Here is an 8,524-nt window from a genome sequence, read left to right on the forward strand (position 1 = left end):
ATCATCACAAAGACAGAGGAGGAAGAAAATACTGAGAGGAATGTCAGAAGAGACTCTGAATAGTACAGTAGAGCAGTGAGAAGCCAAAGCAAAGGGATGAAGCAAGAAGTTAAGGAGCTGAACAGAAGATTTCAAGGGCAGCTTGAGAAGAAAAAGTACAATGAAATGAGCCAAGAGCTGGAGTTGGAAAATTAAAAGGGTCAAATTCACTCAACATTTCTTAAGCTGAAGGAACTGAAGAACAAATTCAAACCTCGAGTTGCAACAGTTAAAGATACTATGGGCAGAATTTTGAATGATCCAGGAAGCATTAAAAGAAGATGGAAGGAGTACACAGAGGCAATACACCAAAAAGAATTGGCTGATACAGAAGAATTTAATGAAACAACATATGATCAAGAGGCAGTGGTGATGAAGTAGGAAGTTAAAGGCCTCAGGAATACCAATTGACATATTTCAACAAATAGATGGTGCTCTGGATATGCTCACTAGGTTGTGCCAAGAAATCTATAGGGACAACTGCCTCACCAGCTGACTGGAAGACATTAATTTCTATTTTTTTTAAAAAGTAACCCAACAGCGTGTGGAAATTATTGAACAGTATCAGTAATGTCACATGCAAGCATAATCTTACTGAAGATTATTACCAAACGACCGGAACACTACATTGAGAGAGAACTACCAGAAATATAACCTGATTTAGAAGACTCCGTGGCACTAGAAACATTACTGTCAATGTCAGATGGATCTTAGCAGCAAGCAAAGAGGACCAGAGAGATATCTGTGTTTCATTGACTATGCAAAGGCATTTGACTGTGTGGATCACATCAAATTGTTGCTAACCTTGAGAAGAATAGTAATCTCAGGACACTTGGTTGTGCTCATGTGAAACTTACACTCAGCAGAAAGCAGTCCTCAAAACAGAGCAAGGAAACACTGCAAAATCAGGAATCTTTTCCTGTTCAAAATCAGGAAAAGAGTGCTTCAGCAGTGCATCCTGTCTCTGTACCTTTTCAATCTGTATGTGGAACAGATCCATTTGGGAGGCTGGGATTTATGAGGAGGAATGTGGCATCAGGATTGGAGGAAGACTTTTCAACAATCTGTGATATGCAGATGACACAACCTTTCTTGCTGAAACTGAGGAGGATCCGAAGTGCTTGCTACAGAAAGTCAAGGACTGTAGTTTTCAATATGAATTGAAGTTCAACATCAAGAAGAAAAAGATCCTCACCACTGGGCCAATTGGCAGCACTTTAATAGATGGAGAAGAGATTGAGGTTGTTAGCAATTTCAGCTTGCTCTGCTCCTCAAGCAACACTCTTGGCATCAACAGTCAGGAAATCAAAAGATGAATTGCACTGGAGAAGTCTGCTGTCAGAGACCTCTCCAAAATGCTAAAGAACAGTGATGTCAGTTTGGAGACTAATGTATGCCTGATCCAGGCCATGGTCTTCTCAATTACTTGCTATGCATCAGAGAGCTGTACAGGGACTGAGGATGATAGAAGGATAATTGATGCCTTTGAGTTGTGGTTCTGGAGAAGAGTCTTGAATATACCATGGACTGCCAAGAGAGCAAACAGGTCTGTCTTGGAGAAGGTGAGATCAAGTTTCTCCTTGGAGGCTAGAATTTTGAAGCTCTGTCTCGAATACTTTGGGCACATGGCCAGGAGGGACTGGTCCTTTGAGAAGGACCTCTTGCTAGAATGATGGAAGGACAGCACAGGGAAGGAAAACCCCAGACTAGATGAACTGACACAGTAATTGGGGTAATGGAGGTACGTATGTCAGAGTCAGTGAAACTGGCTCAGGATGGGGCAGGCTTCAGAGCTGTTATAAGTAGGGTTGCTATGAATTGTAGGCAACTCGGTGACACGTAACAGCAACCTAAAGGAAAATTGTTTTTAGTTGCTGTGGAGTTTATAACTACTCTCTGTGGCCTTAAGGGAGAATGGTAAAATGTTTTTGGTAAAATAACTATTTTCCATTAACCAGTGCCTTGCTTGTAAGGCCAGATTTTCAAGAATTATCATACATAGACTTATTATTTGACATATTTTGTTTATTTTTCACAATAGTCTGAAATAGTAATTATTGTCTCTCATAGTTGAGTGATTTAGAGAAGTGAAATAATTTCTTGAGGATCAGAATACTAACAAATAGCAGAGTTGGTTTTCTTATTACAGTACCTCTCCCTGTCTTATTTATGTAATGCTACTGAAACAGAGCTACCAGAAGTATCTATATGCTGGTCACATCCTGGGTTAATACTTATATAAGTTTAGGTCTATAATTAGTGCACTTTCACATTCTATCATTATATGCATGTGTTTTTAGGTACACAGTTCAATATGCAATATCACACATATTCACTAGAGTGTAAACTTAAAGAGGATTCAAACCCAAATCCATAGAGTCAGCTTTATAGGACCTATTCATTTCCAAGGCTGTAAATCTTTACACAATTAGACTGCCACATCTTTCTCCTGATGGGCTCAAACCAACAATTTTTTGTTGTTATTGGCCACTAAGAGCTTTAAACACTGTGTTTCTTGGGTGCCTTGTAATAGGGACGGAGGTATTGCCTGTATCTTCACAACAGTGTATAGCAAATGTTCAGTAAATATTTACTGTATGAATGAATGAGAGAATAAATTAGAATTGAGATGTGTTTTTTACTCCAAAGTCAATGTTTTAGCCATTTATTGTCAGGAGCTGTGCTTCCAGTGCTGGGGTCTGTGGTTCGAATTCACCAACTGTTTGGTGGAAGAAAGATAGTCTTCTCCTGTATGATTTACTGCCTGTAAAAACCCACTTGAGGGCCAGCTATAAATTGGTTCTGACTCAATGGTACAGAACAGCAACAATGAATATTAATTAGAGATCCAGATAATTTTTTAGAAGTTTTGGTAAGGGGCCAAAACCTTGACCTAGTGTACTCCAGAGGTTATGAAGAAAGAAAAAAAAAATACTTCTGAAGGAGAAATAAAACTCAAAACAGCCTACGTGATTAAAAAGAAATTTGTTGTAACCGGAATCAGTAAAAGAGAGGAAGACAAACAGTAAATTATTTTAAATTGAATGGTTAATTTTTCTAATAGTCTTCCAGGACTTGAGCATTTTCTTAGTTTATTGGATCATGTTGTTGTTGTTAGGTGCCATTAAGTAGAGCATGACTCACTGAAACTCTAACGAACCCTTTTCTATCCTGTGCCAATCTCACAATCTCTGATAAAATCAACCCATTGCATAGCTGCTGTGTCAGTCCACCTGCTAAGTGTCTATCTCTCTTTTCCTATCCCCCACATTTTCAAGCATAATGTCCCACATTAAGGAATAGTCTTGCCTAACAGTATACCCAAAATATGCAAGGTAAAGCTTCACCATCTGTCTCCAAGGACCACTCTGACTATATTTCTCCAACATATATCTGTTTGCTCTTTTGGCCATCCATGGAATGTTCAGTGTTCTCCACCACAGCTCTGCAGTATCTATTCTTCGTCATCCCTATTCACTGTCCATCTCTCAGTTGCTTAGCAAATGATTGAAAAGATCCTGGTCTGAATCAAGCACACCTTAGTCCTCAAACTTGCAACATTTGCCCCTCAGTAATTTGGAGCAGTCCCTGACTGCACACTTTCCCAGTGCATTATGTTTCCTGACCTCCTGACTTCTAGTACCAAGGGTGTTGTTTGTGGATGCCAAGTAAGTTGAAGTCATTGACAGTTTTCATCTTTTCTCATCTATTATGATGTCACCCATAAATCCTGTGGTATTTTTGTTTTCTTGATGTTGAGATTCAACCCATATTGAAACTTGTTGTGTTTGATCTTCTGTAACAAGCATTTTAAGTCCTCCTCACTAAGGACAAGCAAAGTTGTGTCCTCTGCATTACAGGGGTTATTGATGAGTATTCCTCCAATCTTGATGCCACATTTTTCTTCAGAGAGTCCAGCTTCTTAAATATTATGCTCAGCATACCAACTGACTATGTATTGTGAAAGGATCCAACCCTGATCCGTGCCTTTGTTAGTTTTCAATCATATAATGTTCCCTTGCTCTGTTTACAAAACAACTTCTTGCTCTAGGTATTGCTTTTACATGAGCACAAGTAATTGTTCTGGAATTCCCATTCTTCTCAATGTTAGTGATAATTATTATCCACATAGTCAAATGCCTTTGCATAGTCAATAAAGCACAAATAGACACTCTTCTGGTATTCTTTGCTTTCAACCAAGATCAATCTAACATCAACAATGATATCCCTGGTGTCACAGCCTTTTCTAAATCCTGCTTGAACTCATCATAGTTCTCTATTTACTCTTCTAGTTTTTTTTTAAATACAAACTTGTCACTTTATTTATTTTTTTTAATTTAGGTTGTTTATTTTTCATTTCAATGAACATCTACAGAGATTTTGGGATTCCATTCATTCATTCATTGTTGCACCCCTTTTTTAAATGCTCTTCAGTAACATTTAGCTTGCATGTGATATTAATGACAAATATAGTTTCCATATTCTGTTGGATTGCTTTTCTTGGGAATAGAAACAAATATGGATCTCTTCCTTATGGATTTCTTGGCATAATCTACTGAGCATGATGAAGGCAGCTTTATCTGTCATGTGAAACATGTCAATTGGTATGACATTGATTCCTGGAGCCTTATTTTTTTTTTTTTGTTAGTGCCTTCACTGTAGCTTGAACTTTCCTCCTTACCATTAGCTCTTGATCATATGGTATTTCCTGAAATATTTTAGTATCCTCCCTCACCACCCCCACTTACGGAGCTCTATTTTTACTTAGTTTTGAGAAGGCAGCACATAGTCAATATGGTGGCCTAGTGGTAAAAAGCTTCACTGCAATCTTGAGGGCACACAGTTCAAATCCATCATTCTCCGTGGGAGAAAGATGAGCTGTCTCCTCCCGTGTGAGTAACTGCCTCTGAAAAACCACTGGAGGGTCAGCTTTGGGTGGTTCCACTTGATGGTACATGATGACAACAACAATCTTCACTCTAGTCCCTTCCAATTCTTCACTTACTAGTTTCCTTTCAGCCAAAGATTTTCCTTTTAGGTATTATTTACAATAATTAAAACTGAGTGTAATATGGCTTGTGTAATATGCATAATATATGCTGACTTCTTTCTGAATTGGTAGTTGAGATGTGTAGCTTTACGTGCAGTTATTTCTCTCTGAAATGGAGGTTTTAAGCCTTAACTGTTTCTTTGTAGTAGTCTGTTGCAATAATCATGCCCTTTCACTACATCTAACTATATATTGTCCCCTTTTCTCTCAGAAGAATAAATATTACAATTCTTTTCATCAGGTGACAAATCCACGTGTGCTTTAAAAATTTTACTTCATCCCCCTCCTACCTCCTCTGGATCTTTATTAATTATATCCATTCTTTTTCTAAACTTTAATATCTCTTTCTTTCTCTCTCTCTCTCATTGGAGATTCAAGTTCTAATTCCTGTTTTTCCACTTTCTGATTTTGGGAAATTCAGTGAATTATTTGACTTACTTGAATCCCAATTTCTGATCTTAAAATACCACTGTTCCTGCTCATCTTTCAATTTTATAGTGAGTCAGTTAAGATAAATTTAAAACACTTTGTAAGCTAGGATACACCATAAAAATGTTACCTTTATGCAGAGATAATTCAGATCTCTCAAGATATCTTTCCTCTATTCGACTAACTCTTGAAATAGTCTAATTACTTCTTCCTTTGATTGCCAAATTTTTTGAGACTAGTATTTTAAATTTTTTTATTGGTTTGCTTACAAAATTTGTATACATTATGTTTCACACACTATTCTTCATTCACATTGTGTTTCATACATTCTAATATGCTATGTTTTATAAAATTAATCACCATTGGACCTTGCCCATCACTTCACCCAGATCCTTCCCATTTCCGTTCCCACTCTCGCCACCCACCAAACTGTGGAACCTTATAGTTTTGCCCCACTCATCCTTACCGCTCTACTCCCACTTCTTCACCCCTTGACATCTTTTACTAGTTATCCTTCTATTTTTACAATAATGGTCTTATGCAGTACTTGTTCTTATGAGACTGAGTTAATTTTCTCAGCATAATGCTCTCTGCAGTGAGATACTCATCTTTATTTGCTATCTAAGTCTCCTTAATTCTCTGTCATAATCTGACTTTAATTTGGTCCTGGCTTCTACTGCTTTGTCTCTCAACACATACACACACACACACACGTTGCTGTAGAGTCATTGGTTCTGACTCATAGCTGATACTTCACTGGGTTTTCAAAGTGGTAAATTATAGGAACGTAGATTATCCACCTTTCTCTCTTGGAGCTGCTGGTGAATTGAAACTGTCAGAGAGGCACTATGAATGAACTAGGCCACCAGAATTCCTTACAACCTTCAAGATTACTAAAGATTGTCTAACCCAATTCCAAATTAATTGCCTTTCTTTTTCCACTCTATTTTTATCTTGCTTTGTTTCAGTTAATAGAAGCGGCTCACAATAGTACCATATTGTGCTTTACTGATACCACCTTTTTACAAACTAAAAGTTTGGGGCATCTCTGTATTAAAGAAGTCTATCAGTTCCATTTCCCCATATCAATACTTACTCCATGGCGATGTTGCACTAATATTCTCTCAGTTTTACTGTAATGATCTTGCATAGTTACCTTAATGTACTATCCAAACTAACAGCCATAAAGTCAGTCCTGACTCATAAAGAGCCACTACTTGGTTTTCATGGTTGCCAATCTTTGCAGGAGAAGACTGTCCATCTTTCTTCTATAGACTGGCTAGGAGATTAAAACAATGATCTCCTGGTTAGCAGCTTGATATTTTACGTGTCACCAGAACACCTTTAAGAGACTACAGTATGGTATTTATTGTGGTATTAATACAGCACCTAACAATAACAACAATGTGGTATATATATAAGTTTTAAATACAGTGTTGTTGTTATTAAGTACCGTCAAGCTGAGTATGACTCATAGTGACCCTATGAGCAAAAGATTTGAAACCTATTACATCCGGCACCATCCTCACACTTACTGATACACAAGAGCCCATTGTAGCAGTCACTATGTCATTCCACCTAGTTGATGGTATTTTTTTCCTTTGCATATCCGCCACTCTTCCCAGCATCATGTTCTTCTCCAAGGAATAGCCCCTCCTAGCAACATGCCCAAAGTATGTGAGGCAAAGCCTCATCATTCTTGCCTCCAAAGAGTACTCTGGCTGCACCCTCTCCAAGGGCATATCTGTTTGTTCTCTGGGCTTTCCATGCAATGTTCAGTGCTCTTCTCCAACATCAAAGCTCAAAGACTTCAATTCCTTTTTCTTTCTATCCTTATTTCTATCCAGCTCTCAGATGCATACATAGCAAGTAATTAGAAAGACCGTGACCTGAATCATATGTATCTTAGTCCTCAACTGACATCATTACTCCTCAATAATTTCAGATTTTTCCAGTGCAAGGCATCTCTTTATTTCCTGACTGCTGGTACCACGGGTGTTATAGATCCAAACAAGATGAATTCTTGACAGTTTCAATCTCCTCTCCATTCATCATGATGCTGTCGGTCCAGTGGTAAGAATGTTTGCCTTCTTGACATTGAGATGCAATCCATACTGAAGGCTACATTCCTTGATCTTCTGCAACAAGTGTATTCCTCACTTTCAGCAAACAAGGTTGTGTAATCTGCATAACACAGGTTATTGATGAGTCTCCTTCCAATCCTGATGCCAACTTTTCCTCCTAGAATCTAGCTTCTTGGATAGTTTGCTCAGCATACAGATTGAATAAGGTATGGAGAGAGAATACAACCCTGAAAAACTTCCTTTTCAATTTTGAACCATGAAGTGCTCCCGTGCTCTTTTAACACAACAGCCTCCTGGTCCAGGTATAGGTTCTGCATGAGCACAAGTGTGTGCTCTGGGATTTCCATTCTTCTCAGTATCAGCACTATTTATGATCCACACAGTGAAATGCATTTTTTTTTCACGTAATTTGCTTTGATGCAATATTTCATATATCATGGTGCTCTGGAACCTACAATATCTCTGAGGGATGGCTGTACTTAACACAGTCTGTGCTCAGCAAGTTTTCAGTAAATGACTATTATTTACTCTTTCTAGATTAATTTACATTTTCTTCTCATATACCAAATACATAATTTTCCAAATTTAGTCTTTTACTCTGCTGTTCTTGCTCTACACTTTCTCTTGTGTTGTTTTTGTTAAGTGCTATCAAGTTGACTATGTTTCAGAGTGAACCTCACTTGCTTCATCAGCACTATCTCCTCCATGCTTTGAACTCATTTTTGCAGTTATTGTGTCAACCCATCTCATTGAGGGTCTTCTCTTTCACTGACCATCTGTCTTTTTCCCAGCATATTGTCTGTCCCCCTGTGTTAGCCCCTCCTCACAACATGTTGTTGTTGTTATGTGCCATCGAGTCGCTTGCGACTCATAGCGACCCTATGTACAACAGCCCTAAACTCCGCTCTGTCCTGTGCCAATC

General features: G+C 38.2%; 2 protein-coding genes across 2 annotated transcripts in view; one reads left to right on the plus strand and one right to left on the minus strand.

Annotated features, from left to right (window-relative positions):
* Positions 1 to 8,524, plus strand: part of SOX6 (SRY (sex determining region Y)-box 6) — a 704,108-nt gene that overhangs the window by 85,279 nt on the left and 610,305 nt on the right. The window lies entirely within an intron of this gene.
* The window catches only part of LOC102870980 (ubiquitin-conjugating enzyme E2 N-like), a 23,666-nt gene that overhangs the window by 7,237 nt on the left and 7,905 nt on the right, over positions 1 to 8,524 (minus strand). The gene's annotated exons all lie outside the window — the stretch shown is intronic.

The sequence above is a fragment of the Elephantulus edwardii genome, unplaced genomic scaffold (genome assembly GCF_000299155.1).
Source record: "Elephantulus edwardii isolate Elephantulus edwardi_28Jun2011 unplaced genomic scaffold, EleEdw1.0 scaffold00109, whole genome shotgun sequence".
Taxonomy (NCBI): Eukaryota; Metazoa; Chordata; class Mammalia; order Macroscelidea; family Macroscelididae; genus Elephantulus; species Elephantulus edwardii.